The 27,607-nt window shown below is 49.4% G+C and overlaps 1 long non-coding RNA gene across 1 annotated transcript in view; it reads right to left on the reverse strand.

The window, feature by feature from the left end:
* Positions 1-27,607, reverse strand: part of LOC131485200 (uncharacterized) — a 100,172-nt gene that overhangs the window by 44,519 nt on the left and 28,046 nt on the right. The window contains exon 3 of the long non-coding RNA XR_009248701.1: positions 25,112-25,208. This is a non-coding gene — a long non-coding RNA (uncharacterized LOC131485200). The remainder of the gene's footprint in view (positions 1-25,111; positions 25,209-27,607) is intronic.

Raw genomic sequence — 27,607 nt, forward strand, 5'->3', positions numbered from 1 at the left:
CAGCCAGACCAGCACTTGGCCCTGGGTGGAAGACATCAGAGCATACACCTGCCACCCCTTGCTACTCTTACCGTGCTTCTTCCATGACCCTGGGCTTAGAAGGGGTGGCCCTCCATTTCTTCTTTGTCATTACCTGAGCCCTTCCCACCTGGAGAGTGGTAAACTTTACTATCTAATCCACCAAGCCTGACCCTAAATATATTAAAGGAAGATTTTAACAATGCCTTCATTTCCACAAAGCCTGGATTTCTATACCATTATCTCAATAATGAGGTAAAGACAGTCAGCTTGAGCCCCAAAGATGACCACCCACCCGTCCCTTCCCTGTGGCAACGTCGGATGCCTCGTCTTCTGAGGTGGGAGCTGCAAGAAAACCTGATTGAAATAGTGATATTAAAAAGAAATCAATTCAAGTGGTTAGGATGGTAAATTTTATACCATCTATACACAGGTTTATACACAGTTTATACACAGGTATAGATGTGTTTCTATAACTTCTTAAAATCAGTTTAAACTCCATCTGTTTTGCCAATTAATTTTCCCCTTCCATTATCACCTAGACCCTTATACAGAGGAGACATGAAGAGGATGGGCTGGCACCAGTCAGCACCTAAATATTCACTTCTCTTAAATGTAGCTTTTTGTGGTATTTCTGTTTTCTCCTTCTTTGGGATCCTTAAAGCTATTACTGTCTATGTCCTCCTGAGGAGGGGAAGGACATTTCACTACCATCCAGATTGCCACAATAGGGCTTAAAAGTGACTGTAACCTTCTCACGTGAACTTCTGGCCCAGACCCCAATAAAATCACAGGCAAATGGAACTCAGGAGCCTTGACATAAGCACTAATATGCTCAGTGCCATTCAGCAATCAGGTTGGCTGCATAGAACAGAAAACCCAATAACGATGGCTTAAACAAAATAGGGAATCATCTGTCTCACATAATAACACCACAGTTAGAAATTCTGAGCAGTCTAGCATCCCCAGCATGTTAGCCAAGTTCCAGGCTTATTCTACCTTTCTCCTCCGCTACTATAGGGTAGGATTTTTAAATTCATGATCACAAAATGGTTGCTGGAGTCACCACCATCACACCCACAGTCCAGGGAAGAGGGAGGGCCAAGGGCTCTTGTGTGAACACTGCTTGAATGTCTCTCACTTTTATGGAGAGTCCATGGAAACTCAATCCAATTTCTGCTTATAGTTCACTGTCCAGAACTGCATTGTATAGCTACCCCTAGCTTCAAATGAGACTTAAAAAAGGTAGTATTTAAGCTGGGCCAATTACCAACCCCCTCTCAAAAAAAAGCCAAGATTCTAATTAGAAAGGAAAGTTAGTCAGGAATTGGCAACCCCCCATCGCTCATTCCTAACACCAAGGTTCCCTTTACTGGCCTGAGGCTCCACACTCTGTCTTCCCTCTCTCCTATCAACTGTGTCTCCTTTTCAGTTCCCTCAGATGTTTATAAACCCCTTGGCCAACAGAGGGAAAATGTTACTCTCTCCCCCTAACCCAACTTTCCAATCCTATGGACCCAGCTCAATAAATGCATATTTTCAAATAGAAAAAGAAATGATTCACTATTAACTATATACGGATGGTCCCTGACTTACAGTGGTTCAGCTCATGCTTTTTTGACTTTACGATAGTGCAAAAGTGATACGTATTCAGTAGTAGCCGTACTTTGAATTTTGAATTTGGACCTTTTCCCGTGCTAGCGACATGTGGTCTGACCCTCTCTTCGTGCTGGGCAGTGACAGCTCCCGGTCAGCCTCACCATCACCAGGGCCAACAGCCCATTTCCTTACAACCACTCTGCACCCATGCAACAATCCTGTGGATCACTTTCGGTACAGCATACGGTGACATGAGAGATGCGACACTTTTTAAAAAAAAATTTTTTAACATTTATTCATATTTTGAGAGACAGAACTTGAGCAGGGGAGGGGCAGAGAGAGAGGGAGACATAGAATCTGAAGCAGGCTCCAGGCTCTGAAATGACAGCACAGAGCCCAACGCGGGGCTAGAATTCACAGACCGTGAAATCATGACCTCAGCAGAAGTCGGACGCTCAACCGACTGAGCCACCCAGGCGCCCCACAACACCTTATTTTAAAAGAGGTTTTGTGGTAGATGATTTTGCCCAATTGAAGGTTAATGTAAGCGTCCTGAACATGTTTAAGGTTGGTGAGGTTGAGCTATGACACTCAGTAAGTTAAGTGTACTCGATGCATTTTTGACCCAATATTTTCAACTTCCAGTGGGTTTATCAGGACACAAATCTGGGAAGATTTGCATGCCTTGTGTTGCTTCCCATTACTTAACTTGAATCATCGTTCTAACCATGTATTGTCATTTTACATTTCAAAAGTGCACACAGTAACCTCTTAACTCGGCTGTGAACTCCCAAAAGTCTGGAAGTGCCCGATATAGTGACCTTGGTGCAGGGGGTGCCCTAATGAATTGTGAGATTTCTGACTCGGGTGCTAGTGTTTATCAGTAACCACACAATAGTAATTTGATCTCTTTGTGATGCTTTAGAGTTTACACAAGCTACTTCACCCACATTATCTCACTCTGTCTTTTGAATAACTCTTTTAAGTAGGGCTGCTGTAATTAAGCCTCTTCTACAGATGATGAAATGGGGGCTAAGTGAAGGTACACGACTTGCCCAAAGGCATGCAATAAGTATTTACACTGGAACTTAAATGAAGATCTTTTGACTTCAAGTCTGGGTCTTTTCTAATTCAGTGCCACCCAATAGAAATAGAACATGTGCATAATAAAATTTTATTTAACTCAAAATATTGTAATATCAACAGGTAATCATGATAAAAATTATTAGCTAGATATTTTACTCTTTTTTTTTTTTTTTTTTGTCTTTGGAATTCAGTGTGTTTATTATACTTTCAGCACTTCGTGTTCAGACTAACCACATTTCAGGTACTCAAAGCCACACATGGCCAGTGGCCACTGTATTGGAAAGATCATCTCTGACATTTGAAGGATACATTTAAATTTAAAATTAAGCCCTGAAATTTCATATTTCATGACCAATAGTCCTAGAAATCATCTAAATGAATTATCTGTTGTGTATACATTCTTGCAATAAAGAACTGTCTCCAGCAACAGCCCTGATGGAAACCGGTTTTTGCATAGATCCATCGCAAAGCACCACTGCCATCTGGTGACAGCCTCCTGAATTGCAAGCAAATTCCCCAGGACGAAATCTTTCAGATTCCAAGAATGTGTTTTTCAAAGCATGTTCTACTGACTGCATCTGATTTACTACAGTTTATTAAAAATGCACACTGCTGAGCTCCCACTGACTCAGACCTCAAACACCCACATTTTAAATGGATTTCCTGAGCGATCATCGTGCATACTAAAACTTGAGAAACGTTCATCTAAAGAACATGCTTACATAACATGACCATAGGACATTCAAGGGCCGTATATGTCAGAAGGGGACTCATTTTTTTCATGATGTTGCTCTGATATTTTGGGGACCACTCTTTTCTCTTTGTAGTCTTCTGGGTTAGGAAGTGGTGTGTTGTTCCTAAATAGAAAAACAAAACAGCACCCCACCCACCCAACTCACACAGAAAGCTGAAAAGAATCCATAATCCAATCACTGTTAAAAGACTAAAAGAGAAAAGCTTGCATGCCATCCCTCCCCACCCCATGTAACCCTATTAACAACTATGTGTAGCTCAAGGCATGCACCAGCCAGCCTCTGCCTGACCCACCTCTGTCCTCTACACCTTATGATCCAGCTCACAGCCCTCCCCTGGCTCTGAGACTGCAATGCTGTTCCCTCCATCTAGAGCAGCACTCTACATCCTTCTTCCTCAATGACAACTCATCCCTCAGGATGTAGCCCCGGTGGCATCTACTCAGGAATTGCCCCCCTGGGGAGTCCCCTAGGTTGGTGTAGGTGCTCCCATGTTTCCTCCTAGAGGGCAAGAGTGTGTCTCTTTTCCCTGTATCTCCACAACCTAGCAAAAACTGCCACAAAGCAGGCATTTTAAAATATTTGCTAAGTGGGCACCTGGGTGGCTCAGTGAGTTAAGCATCCGACTCTTGATTTTGGCTCAGGTCATGTTCCCAAGGTCCTGAGGTCCAGCCCTGAGAGCCATGCCCAGCAGAGCCTACTTGGGATTCTCCCTCTCTCTCTTTCTCCCTCCCTCTCTCTCTCTCTTTCTCTCTCTCTCTCCCCCTCTCCCACTCATGCACACTCTCTGTCTCTCTCAAAAATTAAAAAAAAGACACAAAATAAAATACTACAATAAAATATTTGCTGAGTGAATAAATGTTTTTGAGGCAACAAGTAGTCTGATTTTTGAAATCACAGTAAGAGTGCCCCTGTGTCTGGAAGAGACTAACAAGGCAGCTCTCCCCTCAGACCTCTCCCGAAGACACAGCAACCTCACCTGACAGCTGTAACTGTGGGACTTGGGGCCTGTGACTAACTGGGCAAGAGACTGTGGGAGGAGCTGTGATATGGGCACCCACAAGGGGAGTGAGACAGGGAGGGGTGCAGGGAGAGGGCAGGAACAGAACAACCTGGGAATGTCCTCACCACCTCCCAGGAAGGGAGCCATTTCCCCAGAGGACAGAGGCCTGTCACATCTCGCCCAGCTAATCTGACAGAAGCCAGCTTCCTTACTCGCTGGGCCTGCCCCCGGGAAGGCGTGTTCAGGCTGAGAACCACAGGCTGCTGTTTGCCCCCAGGGACGGGGCACAGGGGGAGGGTAATTGACTTGTCTCCCAAATTTATTTATTAATTCCTAGCTACTCCATTTGATGTGGTTTCCAGGAGGCATACCGTTGAAATCTGCCCCCTCCTTCTGCCCCGGCGGGGATATTTACACTTGCACTGCAGGGTCCCCAGAGAGGTGGGTGAAACCAGCCCCACAAGGAAGACTGAGTGCAGGCAGGGGCCTGGAAAGGCTGCCCACCATGCAGACAAACAGCCGATCAAAAGAGTGGGCTCCCAGCAGAGGGGCTCCCAGCCCCCAGCTCAGGAGGCCTGGGTTAGGGACACTGCAGCCACCTCCTGGGACAATGCAGGGTACACACTGGGACAAGTCTCACCTTTCTGCTTCAGCTTCCCAGCTGCGGGAAGGAGAACACAGTGACTGCTAATGGGACTCCAGAAGCCTGTGCAAGAAGATGGAATGTGACAGGGGCATCTGGGTGGCTCAGTCGGTTGAGCGTCTGACTTTGGCTCAGGTCATGATCTCTCAGTTTGTGAGTTCAAGCCCCGTGTCGGGCTCTGTGCTGACAGCTCAGAGCCTGGAGCCTGCTTTGGATTCTGTGTCTCCCTCCCTCTGCCCCCTCCCCACTCATGCTCTCTCAAAAATGAATAAATGTTAAAGAAAAAAAAATTTTTTTAAAACTAATTTAGAAGATGGAATGTGACAAAGGGCTGGAAACTGCCACTCCCAGCAAAGGGGGCCCCAACCTGGCAGGAGCTCAAACGTAGGGGGTATTCCAAATGGGCAGCAGGGTCGATCTCTAAGTGCCCACCTTAAGCCACTGAGATAGTCAAGCTTATGCTTTCCTGATTGTCCACATTTCCTCCAATTAGCACAAATGAGTTTTAACCAGGGAAACACTAAAATAAGCAAAAGATGGGAAGTTTGTGGACCAGAGACCGAGTATATGCCTAAACTTGCACCCTGCAGGAGGCAAGTCCTTGAGGTTTAATCCCAGCAAGCAGGGGGGCTACAGGGCAGAAGGAAAAAGGAGGTAACTCCCTCCACTTGAACCCCAGCCAGAAGGAGCCCCCACGTGAGGGAGAGTGTGGAGGCCTCAGGGTAAGAGGTAGGGCTGCTGACTGGGATGAGCACAGCCCTGGATCCCAGCCAGAGGAAGGGGAGTCAGGCCCCCATGATCCTCCACCACTTTCTAACCCACCTTCAGTCTTAGAATCAGCACAGACAACCTCCGGGTAGCTAGGGTGCTGGGTGGCTACCAATCCCCCAGACCCTCCAAGGAGACTCCAAGCCCTTCCAAGATGGAGGAGGGAGGGACAGGCCAGGAAGAGAGGAGTGGACTGCAGAGGCCAGGCGTCGGTGATGCTCCTTCACACATGGAGGCCCTGCCCCCAGGAATGTGTCTGCGTGTGCAGCCCAGGCAGAGCTATGAGCTGAGGGTGCAGGCCAGGCCCAGCAGACCCTGACCCCAAGGAGGCAGGAACGGCTGCTCCAGAGCAGCAGAGTCCCGGCCACGCCCCCAGCCAGCTGATCTGGCCCCTCACCAACTGCTCACTCCCTCCACCCTCTGGAGAAGGCGCTAATGAGGAAGAAAATGTTCAAAGGTCTCCACGTGGGCAGCAAGCCAGGGTCCTGGGAATCCAAGATATAGATGCACACACAGAGATGCCTGCCCTTTGAGATTCTAGGAGAATTGGCCCAAATCCCACCACTTACACTTTGCCTACGCGTCTTTGCCTCTTTACACCGCTTCTGCTGAATACGGCAGACAGCAGAGAGCATTTCTGCACATGTTCTGGGGCCCCCCTCCACATGGACAGGCCCCAACACTGGAAGCCACCCTTTTCCTCTGCTCCCCCACCAAAGGACAGCTCGCACGAGGCAAGTATGTATGGAGCAAGGCCACTGAGGTTTGGGGGTCGGGGGTCAAGGGTTACCACTGCCTACAGCTCTGTCGTCGCTGCCTTTCAAAGCCTCCAGCTTTCTCGTTCTCCAGTCCCAATCCCCTCAAACCCACCTCCATAGAAAATCTGTTTCACAGACTACATTTTCCCCCCTCCATCCCAACACTGTTCCTTGCTTCTTTTTCCACCTTCAAGGTCTCACTGTCCCGCTCGGCTAACCCGGTCTGGGCCCTATCCTCCAGGCCTGGCCCTCAGGTCCAGGGAAACATTCACAGAAGCTCTGAAAATGTGAGTCATGAGCTCCCTCCTCCTCCCTTGCCTCCTCACATGCCCACGCCCACACCCACACACTCCACAAGCCACTCGGCAAGGGGAGAACTCCAGTCCACTTCCAACCCTAGGACATTCCACGGCCCAGACCGAGGGATCCTTTCTCTGCATTCACCTCAAGTGCAAAGTGTGAAGGTTGCAAAAAAACTCAGCAGGCAAGACAAATCACATTTTAAAGTAGTGTTTTTTAAATTAAAACTAAAGCAAAATACTGATAACAGATGAATGAAATACCAGAGTTTTAAACAGGGACAGGATTGGTATTACTGATTTTCCCTTTTGCCTCAGGCTCCAACACGGAGGAGCCCAGCATTGCTTTGAGGATCTGCCTCAGGTTAAAACGGCACAGTCAGGCAGGTACTCCTCAAAAGGGACAAGAGGATGAAGGGGTGCCCAGCTCAGAGTGCATTTAAGAAGACTGCAACCAGGGGCACCTGGATGGCTCAGTATGTTAAGTGCCGGACTTCGGCTCGGGTCACAATCTCACAGCTCGTGGATTCGAGCCCCGCGTTGGGCTCTGTGCTGACAGCTCAAAGCCTGGAGCCTACTTCAGATTCTGTGTCTCCTTCTCTTTCTGCCTCTTCTCATCTCATTCTCTCTCTCTCTCTCTCTCTCTCTCTCTCTCTCTCTCTCTCTCTCAAAAATAAACACTAAAAAAAAAATTTTAAATAAAAAAAAGAAGACTGCAACCAGCCAAATGATGAGTTTTGCTGGGGCTCCAGCAGGTGGAATGCAGTCACACGTGTGAGGGACAGAGCTCAGGCTCCCTGATGGGCCCAGAAAGCAGCTAGAACCTAGGAAACCACAGGCCAAGTTGCCAGATGACAACCTGGGGTGGGAGAGGCAGAAGAGTAGAGGAATGGAAATGGAGGCCGAAGATGGAGGCAGGGAGGCAGAGAAGCGGGGTGCAGGGCAGCCAGCACTACAGAGCCTGCTCAGGTAGGCCCACCTGCAGAACTCAGCCTTGGCTGGGCCTGGTAAGATACTAAGCACTCACGTCAAATGCCAGTGCCACCTCCATTTCCCCCAGAGCCCCTGGGATGCCTCAAAGAAAGGACATCTGGCTCTGGAGATGCCTTTGTGGAAGAAACTGAGCAGGCCATTGGTTCAAGGGACCCTGGCCAAGGAGCCCCCCACGGTCTGGCCCATGACTGTAGGAGACCAGATCCTGGCCCACATGATTTAGCAGGTGTCCAGCTCCTGCCCGCATAGCCAGTCACTGGGGATCCTGACATCACGCTGCCAAGGAGGCTTACCGTCCCCAGCTTGGAAAAATCCAAACCAGTTCATGATGCTGACTCCCCAAGACTGAAATCATCTTCACCTCCAGAAGGGAAGCCTGTGTCTGCTCAGCCAGACCAGAGAAGAGGCTGGACTCCTGCCCCATCGCCCCAGGACCCTCCCAAGGGCAGGAACTGCCCTCCAGGCCAGGGCCATTTTCCAGGGATGTTCTTGATGCTTTACCTCATAATTGCAGAGTAAGATGCTGATCTCAGAATGGGTGAAGGAGGCTATGGTTCTAGCCTGAAGAGGCCAGGGGACAGTGGGGAGGGATGGGTAGAGTCATGGCCCCAGCCCCAGCCATATACCATAAAGTGTTCTAGAATTCTGTCTGCACCAGAGGCCTGAGCTGTGCTTACATTCACACTCAGCATAGACACTCTATGCCAGCCCCATGCAGACCAGGCTTTTGTACACCCAGGCTGGGTTGTATAGACACAAACTACATTATGCATACACCCAGGCTGAGTGGTGTCCTGCAACCCCTCACAAGGACTGAACAGAGACCACACTGATGTTCATCTTGGCCACGCTGGCATTCACACACTCACCTAGACTGTTCACACTCAAGGGCTCCCTGTTTTTGCTGCTTGGTGTGATACCTACCTCCAATGACAGATGCTGCTTGCTGGTGCCAGTGGATGAGATGCCCAGAGGCCCACTGCTTAAGGATGAACTCTGGCCAGTTCTCAGAGCCCCTCTGATGGACAGAAGCTGACTTTCCTGTTCATCGACCATTCCTCTCTTCCCAGACTCCCTCTGGACCAGCAATGGCACTGTCGTTCGTGAAGGCCTTGCCCTTTTCCATTTCTGCATCTTTTGCAAAATCCTCTCCTCTCCGGGAATGTCCTCTTTCCCTCCAAATCCTCACCACCCTTTAGGATCCAGCTAAATCCTCCTCCAAGAAGTCTTCCCTGACGACCATAGTCCCCAGAGATTGCTCTTCTCTGCGTCCTCTCTATACCAGATGCTGCCCCCACCACCATGCCATGACACATTCTCTTATCCAATCCCTTGCTGGGAGATTTGCTTCTCCCTGCTAGGTGCCAAGCTCCCTCAAGGTTAGAACTGGGCTGTATGGCAGAGGGTGGAGGAGGGGGTGTGGCAGGCACAAACTTCCCTGCTTTTTCTCCTCAGCACAGAGCTGGGCATACTTGCCCAGAGGCTCTAAGAAAGGCACTGTGGGCTTCTCTCATCCTTAGCCCACTCCAGCCTCACAAGTGTGTGCGATTGTCTGTCTCTGGAATGGCTTGTCCCTGGCCTGCCAAACTCCCTGTTCCAAAGGCAGCCTGCACTGGCCAGGTGCTTCTCAGCTCCCAGTCAGGCCAGGGCCTGCTCTGCTGGGCTGGAACCTGCACACATTCCTTCAGAATTAAACAAGGTCCCACCAACTCCAGGCTCCCCGGCATGATGATGATCCAATTTGCTCCCGGAAGTAGCTTTTTACCCTCTTCCGGGCAGTGAGGCCCACTGGCTCCAAAGGAAAGTTCTCAAGGCAAAGACCTCAGCAGCCACAGGGGAGGGTGAAGGGCCACATCTAGGATTACAGACAAAGCTGACACAGACACAGGACCTGAGACTCTGCCTCAACCACATCAGGCCTAGTGTCCATCCTGCCAGGTATCTGGAGTGCACAAACAGATACAAACACATCTAGACACATGTACACACACACACACACACACACGCACACAGGCATGCACGTGCAGACACAACACATGGATGTAAACATACAAACACACCTGTGGACACACACATGTTCCCAGACACAACATACATGTTAACACATACCCACACACAAACATATATGCACCACACGAGTACATATTTAAACAGAGAGATGTGCACACACAAACGTATGTGTGTATGTATATACATATATATATATATATATATATATATATATATATATATACACACAGACCTGCACAGACACAAGTACACAGTGGTAAACACACCCACACCCACACCATTCTGCCACCCCAACAGCCCCACAGGTGGGCTGGGTAGGCTGGCCACCCTCACAGGGCTGAATCTCTGGCAAAAGCCCGTCCCTCCTCTCCCCAGAGCAGCATCAGGAAAGGGCAAAAACATGATTTGAAGCATGGCAAGATCATTTCACCTTCCAACAGCCTCAGCCCAAGAGATAGAGGGCCTTTTAGCAAAGACAAAAGGGAAGGGTTCTTCTTGCACCGCCCCTCCTTTTAGCCAAGTGCAGTGAGAGAAACAGACCCGGGAAGGAGGGAAGGAATGGAGAGGTCGAGCTGCCACACATCTCTGGTCTTCTGGAACATGGAGACCACAGCCGCCCATGTCTGTCAGTTGGATAGCAATATGAGTAGAGCTTCAAAGTGTCCCCCCAACCTGCAAAATGTGACCATCTGCCTGCCATTCTTGGAGCCGAGATCGTCAGGGTTCTGCATCCTGGGATAGCAGGAGGGGACAGAACGAGAGGAGAGGTCAGGGGACCCTTTCATCTATGACCCTATGACCCAGCCGGGCCAGCCAAGGGCCAGGACACCCGGCAAGTCACTGCAGGGCAACAATGACACACTCAGGCAGCAAGGTCACACTGGTAGTGTAGGCTCTGACTGTGCAGAACCAAGCCAATGGCCTCACTCCAGTTTTGGAATCAGATGGGCCTGGGTCTGCCACATTTTGGCCATGGGTCTTGGGGCAAGCCATGCCACACCCTTGGCTATTGTTTGCATTTCCGTGAAAGGAGGAGAGCAGAATCCAGCTAAAAGAAAAGCTTGGGGATTGAGTGTGGTGGTTTGGGGAAGGAAGCAGGGCCCAAGTATGTGTTTGAGCCTAAATTTGATTGAGTCAGACCTGAATTTGGGACTATCAGGAACCAGATGGCTCTGTGCACAGGGCCATGAAATAGGCCCTCTGATAGAGGGAGGCGGGTTCCAGAAGCCTAGGGGCAGTGAGGAGGATTGGATGGTCATGCCAGCTTTGGCCACAGGCTCCCAGACTGTTTCTGGATCGTGAGAACAGAGATAGTTTAAGAGCACTCTCATATTTCCTCCATGGACTAGGTAGGCTCTGAGAGTAGATTCTATTAATGTTTGAAGGAACATGGTCATTCCAAGATCAAGAGAAGCCATAGTTACATGACCAACCCAATCTATAAGGCTGTTGGAATCACATGACCTCCCTCATTAAACTCAGTCCATGAAACAGACAGTCTTATGACCCTGTTCAGACTTGATCCATATGGCTAACCAAGGTCACATGGCCTCCTCCAAGCCAGCCCAGAGCCTGGATAGTCATGTGACCTGGCCACTGCCAGTCCAAAAATATGTGCCTGTGTAGAAAAATATGCTCCTTCTTCAATATTTCCATTGGTCAGGAAATTATCGCAATAAACATATAGTGTTAGAATAAGCACTTTACTGCCATCTGCAGGAAATCAGCCATAAGAATTACTGCCTACCTTTGGAGTCAACAAAATTATTAGAAAAATATGAAAAAGATTTGCAAATAATAAAAGCATCTATGATATGAATAGCACAACTCTAGGTGTGGTGCCCTTGTGCAATCCTGTGGTGGCCCTGCCTGTGGCTTCCATCATCCCTGAATTGTGTGCCCCTTCATACGTTGAAGCCCTAACATCCAGTACCTCAGAATGTGGCCATATTTGGAGCCTGGGTCTTTAAAGAGATGATTAAGGTAAAATGAGACCGTTAAATGAGCTCTAATCCAATCTGACAAGTGTCCTTACAGGAAGAGGAGATTCAGACACACAGGGAGACACCAGGGGTGCATGCACGGAGGGATGACCATGTAAAGAGGCAGTAAGAGTGTGGCCACCTACAAGCCAAGGAGAGAGGCCTCAGAAGAAACCAACTCTGCCAGCACCTTTTTCTTTTTTTTTTAATTTATTTTTGAGAGAGAGAGACAGAGCACGAGCAGGGGAGGGACAGAGAGATAGGGAGACACAGAATCCAAAGCAGGCTCCAGGGTCTGAGCTGTCAGCACAGAACCCGACACAGGGCTCGAACTCGTGAACCACGAGATCATGACCTGAGCCGAAGTCAGACGCTTAACTGACTGAGCCACCCAGGCATCCCTCCAACTCTGCCAGCACCTTGATCTTAGACTTCCAGACTCCAGAAACGTGAGAAAACACATTTCTGTCATTTAGGCCACTCGGTCAGTGGTATTTTGATGTGGCAGCCGGCGCTAACACAGCCCCTTCCTTCATTACTGCAATTGCCCCTCTCCCTATCCCCAAAACAGAGTCAGGGCCTCCCTCAAAATAAACCCCTTGGAATGGGGTCAAATGATGGCCCGGAAAATGCAGACTAACAGAGCCTGCCCTGCACTGGTCAGCATCACACCTCCCCTCTGGTGGACGAGCACTCCCCACCCTGGCCTACAACCCTCTAGCGACCCTGGAGCAGTGTGATCTGGAAACACGGAGGGCCCTCCAGAGTCAGCTCCCACCACCCACCCAGCACCAAACAAAGGCCCCCCAAGAAGGATCTGCCTGGTGCCTCTGAGCTGGACCTCATGTGGAGCAAGACAGGCTGCCCTCTGCCCCCACAAGGAGGGTCAAGCACACAAAGGCCTCTGTTCACGTAGAGGAGAGGCCTGGGGAGGCCCAGGCAGAGGGGAGCCACGCTCACCTCCCCTCCACCAAGCAGCGAGGCCCAGAGGAGAAAGGGGTCACCATCTCCATCCACAATGGGCAGGTGTGGGCGGCTCCGGGGCAGGCATCAGGGCGGGGCCAGCAAGCAGAGGGCCCAGGGCCCACGGTTCTTTTAGGAGCCCCCAAACATGGGGCATTTCTTTTCAAATCAGAATAAACAAACATAACATAATAATAACTAATAAAATAATGAATCCAGCCTGGATTACATTCACCTTTATACCAGCACAATCATAAAGCAGGACTTTTAATTATTTTTTATGGGGGAAGACTCCCACAAAAGCAAACATACATCCATCGTTCCACAAAAGTCATAATGCAGCCCTGGAAGCTCTGGTTGCCGTGGGGGTTTGCACTAGGGCAGAGGCTCGCTGCACTTATCTTTCCCAAGGTCTAAAATGTCAGTCCCTCAGGACAGGCGCTGCCTCCCCCACCCCCCGCCAGTTCCAGAACCTCTCCCCACTCCCCAGAGCTGGCACATCAAAAGCCTTAAAAGCCAGGTGGCAAACCCACACTGGAGGCCGCTGGGCCAAGCCAGAGTGGTCAGGGCAGATAGGAGGGTGGGCCTCAAGCCAAGGTGAGCACTGTGTCAAGCGTCTCCCCTTGCGCTGGGGAAGGGCTTGCTAGCCATCCTTGCAGAACACACATGTCCCTGTGGCACACGCAGCCCCCTCCATCCAGGTCAGGTGCTGGCTGCAGTCGTGGCCCCTGGTGCTGGAGTTAGACTTTCAACATTGATTTATGGGAAACACAAGGCCGCCTGAAATCCACTCGAATTCCTCCTCCATGAAGCAATGCTTTGGGGAGGAAGAGAAGGGCCTTGGAGCCCTAAAGGGGGAGGGGAGATAGAGGTGGCGAGCACTCACAGAACTGGAGCTCTCTGCGTCTCTGCCTGGGGGAGCCCCCCCACCCAGCCGCACCAGCACAGCCACCACTCAGGGGGCTGTGAGGAGCCTTCCTTGGAGAAATAATAAGTCATGCAATAGAATTCTGTGTGGCTTTGAAAGTAAGTAGACCAGAGTTACACCTGTCCACATGCCGGAATCCCATGAACATATTAACGGGGCGGGGGGGAGGGAATCGTACAAGAGGGGTGCCTGGGTGGCTCAGTCGGTTAAGCATCTGGCTCTTGATTTCAGCTCAGGTCATGATCTCGTGTTCATGGGTTCAAGCCCCCCCTGTTAGGCTTCACGCTGACAGTGTGAAGCCTGCTTGGGATTCTCTCTCCCTCTCTCTGCCTCTCCCCATTCACTCATGGGCGCTCTCTCGCTCTCTCTCTCTCTCTCTCTCTCTCTAAATAAGTAAACTTTTTTTAAAAATACGTATTAGAATGACACTATTTATATGAAGCATGCAAAGCAACTCTATAAAATACCTCAAGAAAACTTGCATAAAAAGTTAAATTCGTGGGGCACCTGGGTGGTTCAGTTGGTTAAGCATCTGACTTCGACTCAGGTCATGATCTCATGGCTCATGGGTTCAAGCCCCGAGTCGGGCTCTGTACTGACAGCTTGGAGCCTGGAGCCTCCTTTGGATCCTGTCTCTGTCTCTCTCTGCCCATCCCCTGCTCACACACTCTCTCTCTCTCTCTCTCAAATAAAAATTAATATTTAAAAAAATTTTTAAGTTAAATTCATGACAACAAAAAATACCAACTATAGGATAGTGGTTACTTCTGGGGAAGAGGGTGCAGTGGAGGGAGGTGTACTCTAACTGGATTTGTCATTTTACTTCTCCTACTGGTTTGTGGTTCTGTGGGTGTTCATTACAATCACTTTTTATTTCGGTATCTCTGAATTATTTTATAATAACAGTATTTGTAGGAGAATGAGGCCCAAAGGGGATGGAGGGTAAAATAAAAAGTTCTGGCTTCACATCCAGTAACCCCCAGGTCCAAAGCCCCAAGGAGCTTTCTGACAACTCAGTGCCACTTGGAACCACACCTATGGGGGAGAAGATGTACCCACAGCCAAACTTCACTCCTTCATCACCCAGGCATGAGGTTCGTGAGGCAATCAGGAGAGACCTCTGGCTGCCCCCAGAGTGGGACTCGAGCACTCAGCGGGGTGACAGCAAACAACCATGAAACCCCCACTGTGCTCGAGGCTGGGGAGAAGGGATGCACCCCGAGATTCCTGCCTGAGTTCCCAGAGCTCCACCATCACCCCATAGACTGATTCTCCCAAATGGCCCAACCCTCACCCACCTTGGACTCTCCCGTCCCTCTGAACCAGCTGCGCTGGCTCAGAACCCAGGCCTGGGCCACAGCTGCAGCCACAGACCCCAGAGCCACCCAGAGTGGCCCAGGCTACGGCTTCTCCTGCTTCTGCTCCATCTCTCCCAAGAATTAGGGGTCTGGGCCCGAGGCCTGCTCCTTTCCTGCCCCCTACTAGCAGAACTGACAACCGGGTGTGGCCTAGCTGAGTTTCACTCTAACACGCCAGCCTGGCTCCCTGTGACATTGCCAAAGATTTGTATTTTTAAAACTTCAAACATTCAGAGACATGGAAAGACTTGAAAACATGGGGACCGTGAGGCAGTTCTGGGGTAGAGTGGAGCAGGACTCCATCAGCCCAGCTGGTGGCACCCACCAGCCAGGCTGTAGAAGTTGCTAGGCTGGGAGACAGGCATGAGCCTCAAGGCATGAGGGGCCCTCAGCCTATAGTGCCCTCACTCTCCCCTGCCACTCGGAGCCAGGATGAAGCACAGCAAGAGTGTACCCTTGCCCCAGGGGTCTCCTGCCTGCTTGTTTTCTGTGTATGTGATTAGCCCCCTGCTGCCAGGGATCTTGCTCATTCATTCCACGTATATTAAGCACCTACAATCTTGTGCCTTGCTGGACACTGGGGAGTCAGTGGTGAAGTCCCATCCTTGCTCCGAAAGACATGCCAGAATGAGCTATGGCAGCAGCCAGCAACAGAGTCACTGTCAGAGAACTTGCAGGCTGCTTGGAGGCTAGAGATCAACCAAACAGATTCTTCTGCAGATGAGGGACTGACAGCAAGGAGGTGACATCATGACCCAACGTCACATTCTAAAGTGCAGAGCTGAGACCTGAGCACTTTCCATGCCGCTAGATGATCCCAGAAGACCCAGGGATGCAGCGGCCAATGTGAGTGTCCCTCCTGAGCTTGGTGGTCATTGCCAGTCTGTCTATGGGGAGCCCAGCTGAGCCCAATGCACGCCCTCCAGCTGGGGGCTACACGTGGGGAGGCACTGAGGCCATACTCACAATGCCACATCTCAGGTCAAAAGCTGCCCTGACCCTCCTTCTGACCTAGGAAAACAGGACAAAATCCAGAGATGTCAGGATCTTCCCCCCAAACCCAATGATTCTCCCACATTCCCAATCTGGGGAGGCCCCACATCCTCCACGGCACAAACCAGAAAACTAGAAGCCATCCTTGACATTCCATCTGTCACCTACCTGAATAAGGTGCTCTGACCCAGGATAGCCATGGCCTGCCCTCCCTGCCCCACGTTCCCCAGAGGCCATGTCCAAAGGGGCCTTCAACAACATCATGCTCAGTGAAAGAACAAGAGTCTGTGTCCCTGCTCAGAGAAAAAGCAAACCACAGGTTGTCTGGATGGCTCAGTCCATTAAGCATCTGACTCTCAATTTCAGCTCAGGTCATGATCTCACAGCTTTGTGAGTTCCAGCCCCTAATCAGGCTCTGTGCTGACAGTGCAGAGCCTGCTTGGGATTCTCTCTCTCTATCCTTCCCCCGCTCACACTGTCTCTGTCTCTCTCAAAATAAATAAACGGGAAAAAAAATTGTTAATAAAGAAAAGAAAAGTTAACCTATGCTAGCCCAGGACAGCTTAGGCTAAAATTCTGCTCTCAGAGAATGTGCCATGTTCATAGCTTTTAGCGTGGGCCACGAGCTCTCGTAGCACCTGATGCAGGCATTCCTACATCAGTTTGGGCCGAGGGCCTGGAAGTCATGGTGCACATCTCCACACATCCAGAACGACAGCTCTACCACATTTCACAAGAGCGGAGGGCAGACTAGCCACAGCCAGCCAGCAGACACATCTTGCTTGGCCCACACCACGTTTTAGATTGAGGTTGATTGCCGACACATAACCTTCAGACAGTTCACATTAAAGCCCAGATTTGAAAATGGAAGAACTGGCCTCACTGAGTGGGCATCCCCCTATTGCAGCACCTTCCTGCCGAGAAAGGTGCTGCCGCTGTGGATGGAGCACATAAGCTGCGGTGCCCATTACTCACCCCTGCTTCCCAACCCTGGGGCCCAGGGCCCTTGACCATCTTTCCCAGGTCCCGTCTCTCCTCTCCTTACATTACCTCCTGGGTCCCTGTGGGCATTGGAATCCCATTTTAGGACCTGAGAACAATTTTGCTAGTGGGATAACATGGCTCCATAATGTGTGTGTTCAAGGGACATCCCGTCCCTGGCCTGCAGCAGCCAAGGTGGAAGGTGCCAGCCTGCCTGAGACAGAAGAGAGAGCCACAGTTTTGTTGTACAGCCTTCAATTGAGCAGGAGGGAAAGGCTGTGGGAGACTAACAAACAGCTGTTCTGGAAGGGGAGGCAACCCTCGAACCTGGGAGGGCTGGGGGCTGGCGGTTTCCTTTTCAGATTCTAAAGCAAGCCTCTTTTCCCTAGCACAAGATCATTCCCTCAGTCCTTCTGGCCCCTGCCCCGGGTGCAAAGCTCTCATTACCCATTCCCAGTGCCACAGGAGAGGGAAGGTGTGCGTGGGACTGAGGACCAAGCCCACCCCAAAGATTTCCATCTCACCACCTAGGGAAGGCTGCCAGCCTAGCAAGGAGTTTCAAGCCCCAGGGTGATGGGAGGGAGGGAGGAAGCTAAACAAAAGAAAGGGAGAGGCTCTGGGGGTGGGGGCCAAGGGCATATGCCCTCTGGGGCCCTGAAGGAAGGGGCAGGGGGCTGCTGGAAGGAGATGGTCTGATTAAAAGGGAAAATCAGACTGTTCAACTGCCTCCACCCCAAGCGGGACCCCCAGCTGTGCCCAGTTTGATATCCTTCTGTTTGATATCCTCTCCTTCCTCCTACAACTGCGCAACCCAAAAGCAGTAACGGGATCTCCAGTCACATTCACCCAGGTCACAGGGTCACAAAGGGGTGACCATGAATGTCACCTAGCCAGAGAAACCTTGAGCCAGACCTGACCGTCGTCCCACGTCACAGCCAAGTTACAGATGCCAGCCAAAAATCACCATCGCGACAGCCCCAGGCCATTAAAAAATAGGCTTTCAGGCGAAGCACAATTGTCTATTTCTCTGCATTTACACAAATGCCGACTGACTTATCACTTGCAGGCACCAGAGGTTTAATGAAATCTTACTGGCAGAAAACTCAAGGTTGAGAAACTTCAAACTGTTTACTTAATACTTTCCTGCAAATCAGGACAAGGCAGCAAAGATTTGGTCTGAGCTGTGAGAAGACATCTTGTTTCAGCTCATGAGCGCCATGTTCCCTCTGTCCCGTGGCTTAGGACCCACTGTCCTAGTGTGCCGTTATTACTGTTGCACCTTTTAGGCATGACCCGCCATCATTGGCCATGGGCAGCCAGGAGCTTTTCCAGCAGTGGGAAGGGTCTGTCTGCAGACCCACCCAGCCCAGGGTCACTGGCAGTCCAGAGTCAGAGTCACAATCTATGGGATGAGAATGAGGACCACAGAGGCCACCAGGCCCTTCACCAGCCCACGTCAGTGTCTCTTGTTCCTTCTGGCAGACCCCACTCAGCCTGACCCTTGCCCCCCTAGTCTACTCCCCATCCCCCAACCACTTCTTGGTTTCTTTTCCCAGAAATCAGGTTTCACAGCAGGAAATGAGTTCTCAGGCTCCCTTTCTTACAGCATCCCAAAACAAGCCCACAGAGCATCCTTTTCACTCCAAAAGTTTCCTGCCAATCCTGAAGGAAAACAGAGTGGGAATGATAAAATTAACAGCCTCGGGAAGGGACCCATGTACAGCCAGCCTTCCTGGGCAGGTTTATAGTTAGGGTCTGGCCAGCCAGTGCTAATGCTCCTTTTGCCCTGGAGCCAACCATCCTCCCTTTTAACCTTCACCCTCCTCCCCCCACCTTCCTCAAACCTCCCTCTCCAGGCCCTTCAACTGCCAACAACCTACTGTTCCAGCTTTGATTTATCTCCATCGGGGGAATGCAAAGTTAGATCCAGCCCACCCCCAGAACCTTTTTAAAAAATATCTCAAATCCACTGAGGCCCAGACAGACAGAAGCACAAAGATACACCTCCATATTCCTAGAGAAAAAGCAAGGGCCCATGCCAGACATGCCACACCCCTCTGGTGCACAGGACAGACCCACGGACACACTGGGGAAGACACACCAAAAGCCCGCCCTTGCACTGAGGAGAGCAATCTGGACTTTCTTTTGAGGAAAAACACTCTGCTCCAAAGAAGGCTCCTGACAGGCCAGTTTTTTTCAGAGTGGCTGGATAAATTGCTTTTCTGCAAAAATAAACACAAGTGAACTGCATTAGCTGAGCGAGTGACACATTAGTTACAGATGCGAGGCCTGTCAGAACATTGAGGGAACAGCTTTTATTGGGGAAGGGCTGAGAGACTCATAAATAACTGGTTGGCAATCTCGCATAAACATTTGTGCGTTCTCATAAACACCGCCTACCACAAGCGCTGGCCTGGCCGCCAGTGCGGCCTGGAAGAGCCCTCTCCCCACCATCCTCAGAGCACAACAAGGCAGAGAGGTAGCGAGCGATCACAGGCGCCTCTTTTCCCATAATCCCAGCTCCTTAGATTCACGCTCATGTGCTGTGGGGTAGAAGGAGAGACCCAAGCCCCATCCTAAACATCTGCCCGAGAGTAAGAATCAAGGCTCAGCCCCAATGGGACAACTGGTCCACTTTCCTCCCTCTACATAGAATAGAAGAATAGGAGAGAATAAGGGATATGATTGTTCTGGGGAATGAGTTTTAAATAAAGCTAAGTAAGGAATTTAAAAACTGTGGAAATGCCTCCTGGATATGACTCCAGGGGTTCCCATCGGAATCATCAGGAAAGCGGCACCAGCCTTGTCCATCCATCCACATGGCTTCCTCCCGTTGGCTCTCAGGGATGCCCTTGCCTTGGGCCCTGGGGTTCTCTCCTCTGAGCTGAACACCTCGAGCCACATCCAGCTGATCCCATAAAGAAGGGCAAAGCAGGCCACGTGAGCTGACTCACATCTGTCCTCCCTACTTCTGTGGTACCTGCCAACCCAACGAGCACCTGGCACCCTCATCCCCCACCCCTCTCCCAAGCCAAATCCACTTTCTAGAAAGGATCTGATGCACTTGTCCTGAGGTATGAGTTATAGTTAATGACTATATGTGTTTCCTTCCTATCCCTCTCCCTCCTCCCTGCCACAAATGCTTAAGGCAAAGGGACAAAGTATGAAGTGGTAGGATTTGAAGAAAATGGCCAACACTCATAATCTTTGTTGAACTTTGGAATCAGTCAAGAAGGGGGAAGAGGTAACCATCTTTTCAGCGAAGAGAGTATGGAGAGAAAGCAGAAAATGCTCACTGGCCCCAAGATGGCATTACAACGGTTAGCTTCAAAACCAACTCCACCGCCCACATCTCAGTAACTTTCTATTGATGTTTCACTTCCCATCATATAAAAGGCCCAAATCCTTTTAAAGGTCACCCTAAGTGACCTTCTCCTTTATCCATCCTATTTCTTGACCTAGTCCCACCCATACTTCAACTTGACTTCTCTCACTGCCCCTCATGCACCTTGGGGTCCAGCCAGACCAAATGCTTTCCTCCCCTCCTCAACCATCTGTTATAATTTTGGGCTCTCTTTTACCTCAATCCTTCTTCCAAGAAGGCCTTTCATTCCAGTTCTGCAAGTCCAGATCCAACCCACCCTTCCAGACTCAACTCAAACGCCTCTACAAGTCTCCCTCCTTTGACCTCTGGGAGAACTTTTCAGTTCCTTGCTGCTAACTTTCCTTCTTCTTCTAAGTTATTTGTCCATCTGACCCATCCCCCTAAAGATTTTCAACTCTCAGATCTGTGTCTTATTAATCCCTCAGGTTCCCCACCCTCCCAGACCCTCGCCAATGCCTGGGACATGTTAGGTATGTTGAATTCTTGAAGGAAGGTGGAGATGGTGTCTGGATTCATGGTCAGGATGGTGGTTGGGGTACGATGGTGGGGCTGTGAGCAGGGAGATGGTGGTAGTGATGGAAACTGGCCAACAAATCTGCCCCTGGGCAGCCTCCCTTTTGGCTTTCATTCTGCGGTTCCACAACAAGCAGACTGCTGTTGCTTTGGAAGAGAAATTAAGATGCCAGGCAGGTACAGACGGCCAAGCACCATCGCTCTATTGAATCGCGCTCAGCGGTCCAGGCTCTTTCTTCCCATCAACAAATGGAATGTTTTATGAGAAAATACAAAGCACAGCCCTAGATAGAAATATTGAAGGCTCTTTGGCCAGGACATCCCTCAGGAGGGAACACAATGTAGCCATAATTTATTGCACTCGATATTTTAGCTTCCAATCTTATTTTTATAGACATTATTTCATAGGCTGCAGCTTAAACACAGATGGAAAAGATTCTGGCTTTGTAATAAGAGAAGGTTTATGGTGGGCCAGCCCACTGCTCTGTGTTTGTGTGTGAGTAAATGCACATTATCATGTCCTTAGGTGGGGCAGGGAGATGCTTTTATTATGTGTTTGGACTTTGATCCAACAATTCTGCCTTCATCTATCTCTCCCCTAGACCAGGGCCTCCGGATACTCCCAAGGGGAGGAAGTAACAAACACCACAGTGGGGCAAGGGGAGGAGGGATGGGCCAGCCTTTGAAATGCATTCTTGGCTCTGGCGGGACCTGCCATTCCTTGGTCTTCAAAGGGCCTTGACCCGGGGACAGGGCCAACACCCCAAAGGACAGAGTTAAAAGGCAGTGGACACTATGGTGTTATATGTATGGCTGTGTTGTGTGATTTGCACTGTCTATTTTTAGGTAAGGGAAGGTGTGATGAGAAAATTGAGCTCATGCTGTAATGCCCTTGAGATTTAGGTTGGGGAGAGAAAGAGAGTGTACAGGAAGAGAAAGAAGGACAGAGGGCTATGGGGAGATCTAAGGAGGAGAAAGGAGAAGAGGAGAGGGAAACAGAGAAGATGGGAGAGGACCAGACCAGAGCAGGGGATCAGGAGGTCTTGGCCCCAGGCGTGGCCCCCACACACTCACAGACCCACTGCTGGCAGGCAGCACACATAATGGAGTTGAGTGAGCCGCCTCAAAGACGTGCTGTCCAGCCCCTCCTTTCTTTCCTCTCGGGGTCAGTTTCCAGCAGACTCCAAGAAGCAATGTGAGTGTGTGTCAGAAAACACTGGGAGCAGGGAGGCGGGGGCAGCAGCCACATTCAGCTGGGAGGGGGAGTGGAAAGTGAATCAAGGGGGAGTGCCCCTTTGGGGCTTCGGGAAGGGTGATCTGTCCTACTTGCCAGGCGACCGGGGGACCCCATGTGGAGGAGTGGCTGCGTGAAGTGAAATGTTATGAGAGCCCATCCACTGGGTCTCTGACCACGGAGGGCTTGTCGGTAGAGCTCCGGGAGAGAGGAATGACCCCCCTTTGCTGCCTGACAGAAATGGTGTCTTTGATGTTTATTGTACAGACATTTCTACTGTGCACAACTGCAGTGGTGTGATGCTGGGGGAGCCGTCCTCGGGGGATCCCTGAGTGTTCAAGCAGACCCGAGGAAAAGGTGATGTGCACCAAGAAGGCCTCTGCCTTCACAGGGCTCAGTCGCTTCTGCTCTGCTGCTGATTGTCACACCAGCCGGGGCCCAGCGAGGGATGGGAAGCTTTGACACAGGAGCGGGAGCGGGTAAAGAATCTGCTTCAGGCAGCAGCCAGTGTCAGGAAGACAGTGCCTGCGACCTGGGCTGCTTGGGAAATCAGGCCCAGGTGTCCAGCACAACAGACTGAGAACTGAATTTCGCAAAAGGTTATACCCAGGTGCGGAGGGCATGTTGCATTCTGGCTACCTCCCCTCCTTGGGGGAACCACACATACTTCTCCCACCCCCTCTACTCTACATGTCCTGGTGGGCTGTCTGTCAGTCACAGGGCTCTCTGACCCCCACCCCTGAAAACAAAGTCTGGGCCCTCTATCTGTGCCCCTGGACTTGGTTGTGGGAACCAACATATCTCCTCTTTGTTTAGGCCTGTTTGGATTGGTCTTCTGTCCCTCGCAGCTGATAATGTCTTGACTGATACACCAGGCTAATAACTGACTATGAAATATTTCAAATAAATCAGAGTAAGAGTGAGGCATCCAAGGGTCAGAGTTCCATAGGACTCTGGGAGAGAGGCCCAGGAGGCCTCCGCCAGACCAGCACAGGATGGCCAGAAACAGTAGCACCCTTAAAGGTGGACCGGTCTCTGTTCTGAGACCCACTCTTCAGAGGACCCACACTTCACACACACACGCATGGATGCACACGCATGCACATGCACTCTCACACACACACACACGCACACACATGCACGTACATACACAGTTAAAGAACACAAGGCACCTCCCTCCCTAGGGAGCAGGCACTCAGCACTAGCAGAGCACGACCTCTACCCCTGAACATCCACTCTCATGGGTCACGTCACTCAGGCCCCAGGGAAATGCTTCTCCCCCACGGTCGAGTTATGTCCTTGAATCCAGAGGAGACTGTTCAAATGCTCTAAGAACATGTGGGTCCTGCTGCTACTGACATCAGAGAGGGCCTGGCTGCTCAGAAGTGCAGGGAGGATTGAGTGGTGGAAGCACTTAAGAGGAAAGACAGATTAATTTATCAAATCCTTCCTCTCAGCAGGAAGGCAATGGAAGTAGCGTGCCCCGAGCAGGGCAAACATGCATTTCCTTGCTTCTCGTTGCGGTTCCAGAGGTACGCACACGTCAGCAATGCTACAATCGTATGTGGCAGCCGAGGAGCATTTTCCAGCATAAATAATTCATAATTCTCCCACATTTGCATATGTGCAGGTCAAGATGGAACCCACACGAAGCGTGAGACTGATTCTTTACCTTGGCAATAGACAGCCAGGGAACCATGGCAGGATTTTACTTGCACAAAAATTTTTACTAAGAGTGAATGAGATTTTCAAAACGTAAAAATTCAGCTTTACTTAAATATTTTACTTAAATTTTTGTATTAGATAAAATGCATTAGTTTTACCATTGGTTACATTTGCCTTTTAATTTTAATAGATAATTTTGAATATGTGAAAGAAAAATAACTTGCTAAAAAGTTGTATGAAATGCAATGTTTTGCTCTTTTATAATTTTTTTTTACATTTTTTAATGTTTATTAATTTTGAGAGAGAGAGACAGAGAGAGACAGAGCATGAGTGGGGGAGGGGCAGAGAGAGAGAGGGAGACACAGGATCCAAAGCAGGCTCCAGGCTCTGAGCTGTCAGCACAGAGCCCGATGTGGGGCTTGAACTCATCGAACCATGAGATCATGACCTGAGCCAAAGTCGGATGCTCAACTGACTGGGCCACCCAGGCACCCCTAATTTGCATTTTTAAATTAAAATACACTTTTTTTTTTTTTTTTTTTTTTTTACTGCTTCAGTTACCAGTGGCTTAAAATATTTTTATCTCCTCAGTTGTGTGGATTGACTGGCTCAGTGGTCCCTTGGCGGCCAGGGGGAGGGGTCTCTCACATGGTTGCAGGTCAAGAGTCAGATGCAGGTTCAGCTGGGCTGTACATCCAAGATGGCAGCATCTTGACTCTCATATCTGATCTCAGCTGGGATGACCAGAGCAGGTAGAGTCTGACAGACTGTATTGCTTTCTCCTGTAAACTTTCCACACAGCTAGCTTAGCCTCCTCATAGCATCTGAGTCTCAAAGGAATCAGACTGCTTACATGATGGCTGGCTTGTTCCAGAGCAAGCATTCTAAGAAACCCAGGTGGAAGCCAAAAGGCTCCCTATGACCTGTCCTCAGAAGTCACATGACATCACTGTCAATGCTTTCTTTCTATTAGCCAAAGTCACAGGAACAGCCCAGATTCCAGAAAGAGGACAGCACAAGATCATGAATACTAGGAGAGGTGGTTCACTGGGGGGCTAGCTTTGAAGACTAGCTACCACGGGCTGCCCTCTAGCACTTCAAAGAATCATGTTCCTCACACATTTGAATACAATCATCCTCAGAACCCCCACAGTCTCATCTGTGACGTTATCAGGCTTACGCTTCAGATCCAGAACTTCAGCATCTCCATCAGATCTGGAGAAGAGGAAGCCCCTCAGGTGTGGATGCTTGGAGATAACTCCTCCTGACTTCAAGTTCTGTGAAAAAAAGAGACAAGTTATCTTAACCCCAACAAATGATAAGGAGGTAGACACAGGGTAAATGATATAGATACTCTCATTCAAAAAGGAGAGGGGCACCTGGATGGCTCAGTAGTTTAAGTGTCCGACTCTTGATTTCAGCTTAGGTCATGATCTCACAATTCGTGAGTTTGAGCCTCGCATCAAGTTCTGTGCTGACAGTGCGGAGCCTGCTTGGGATTCTCTGTCTCCCTCTCTCTCTGCCCCTCCCCCCCTGCTCAAAAATAAATAAATAAACGTTTAAAAAAAAGGGGGGGACAAAACTTGTATGGAACAATTCTGAAATCAAGCCAATTCCTTAATTAGATCCTAGTCCTGTTCTCTGGGAGCGGGTGTCTGTGGCTCTCAGTTCCATACTCTGAATTATCCTTCTTTTTCTAGAAGAAATGGTCAGTGTTTGTAACCACATTGACTTCTCAGCCTGTTTCTTGCCCATAAAAAAAGACTCTTCGTTTTGAACTGTCTCTGTCCCTTTCGATCCAAGCTGAAAAAAAAATTTTTTAACATGTGGGTTTATTATATATCAAATTAAAACCTACTCCATTAAAGAAAAAGCTCCTCTCACCTTAAGCCCCGCTTAAGCTTGCTATGAGATTCTCAATCCCATTGTCCAGCAGAGAGGATCTAAGAGATACACTCTTAACATTCTTAGAAGTCCTGTTGTGTATCCAAAGGGTCTAAACACATGCACTTAAATATTTCTGAGCTCTTCACAAAGGTATTACAGCCACACCTTTCACTATACCTGAGACCACATTTTACTGGCAGCACCCAGGATTTTCTTTGCCCTGAGGCGAATCCTTGCTTTTTGAGCCTTTTGCTGGCTAGAATACAGACCTGACCTCCTTAGATTTACTAATTTTGCTCCAAAACTTCTTTAGTTCATCTCAATCTTCTCCTATTTTATCAGAGCCAGCTGAAAGAAGCCAATTAGCACTTTGAACATTTTGCTTGGAACTGGCCTTAGACGTATCACAAATTCATAGGCACCCTTTCTGTTTTCTCCATTACTGTAGGGGATGGTCTCACATATTTCTGCCAGTGAATAGCTTCCGTCCCCTTTTCTATGTTTCAAGACTTCAGTTTCTCCCTAAGGTTCTTCAGCTTCTGCCCCCCAACTGTCCCAAAGAAAATGCCATGGGTTTTAAATTTTTGTTACAACACTCACTTCCAACACTGTGGTAGTTGGTCTCCAAAGAAGGCCCCAGGGAACAAACCTCCCGGTATTTATGTGGTCTGTGGACCCTGTGTGGTCCCCCCCACACTGAAGCTGGGAGGTGACTCATGCTAACACATGGAACGCAGTGGGTATATGTTGCGTACATTTTGGATGTAGACTTTAAGAGGACTGGAAGCTTCCTCTTCCTCCTTTTTGGAATACTCACTTCTGTGAGTTCTGCTACCATGTGAGAAGCACAGCTACTACTAGAGAGACCGTGTGGACGGAGAAAGACCAAAAGATCATATCAAAAGGAGGAAAGAACCAGCCATCCCAGCACCTCAGTTGAGCCTCTTGATGACTCCAGCCCCAGCCACCAGCTAGCCACAACCACGCGAGAATTTCCAAGCAAAGCAGCAGAGGAAATGCTCAGCTAAGCCTGGTAAACCCACAGAACCATGAGAGATAATAAAATTATCTTTAATATTGCTTTAAACCACTAAACTTTGGAGTGTTTTGTTACATGGCAATAGCTTACGAAAACAACTGAATACAATCACATTTTGTTTCTAATCCTTTAGGTCATTACTGTTCACTAGAACACAAATTATGAGTTCTCTATTACAAAAGCATGATGACTGGGGCACCTGGGTGGCTCAGTTGATTGAGCATCCGACTTCTGCTCAGGTCATGATCTCGTGGTTCATGAGTTCGAGTCCCGCATCAGGCTGTGTGCCGATGGCTCAGAGTCTGGAACCTGCTTTGGTTTCTGTGTCTCCCTCTCTCTCTGCCCCTCCCCTGCTTGTACTCTGTCTTTCTCTCTCAAAAATAAATAAACATTAAAGAAAATTCTAGGGGCACCTGGGTGGCTCCCTTGGTTAAGCATCTGACTTCAGCTCAGGTCATGATCTCACGGTTCACGAGTTTGAGCCCTGCATCGGGGTCTGTGCTGACAGCTCAGAGCCTAGAGCCTGCTTCGGATTCTGTGTCTCCCTCTCTCTCTGCCCCTCCCCTGCTCATATACTATCTCTCTCTCTCTCTCTCTCTCACAAAAATACATAAAAACATTAAAAATTTTTAACAAAAAAAAATTTTTAATAAATAAAAGCATGACTGATTTTGCTGAAATTAAGGCAATAAAATGAATTTCAAAGAATAAATACATGCTAATTTATGAATTATAAATGCCTTTGTTTGT

Source organism: Neofelis nebulosa, chromosome 9, assembly GCF_028018385.1.
Source record: "Neofelis nebulosa isolate mNeoNeb1 chromosome 9, mNeoNeb1.pri, whole genome shotgun sequence".
In the NCBI taxonomy this organism is placed as follows: domain Eukaryota; kingdom Metazoa; phylum Chordata; class Mammalia; order Carnivora; family Felidae; genus Neofelis; species Neofelis nebulosa.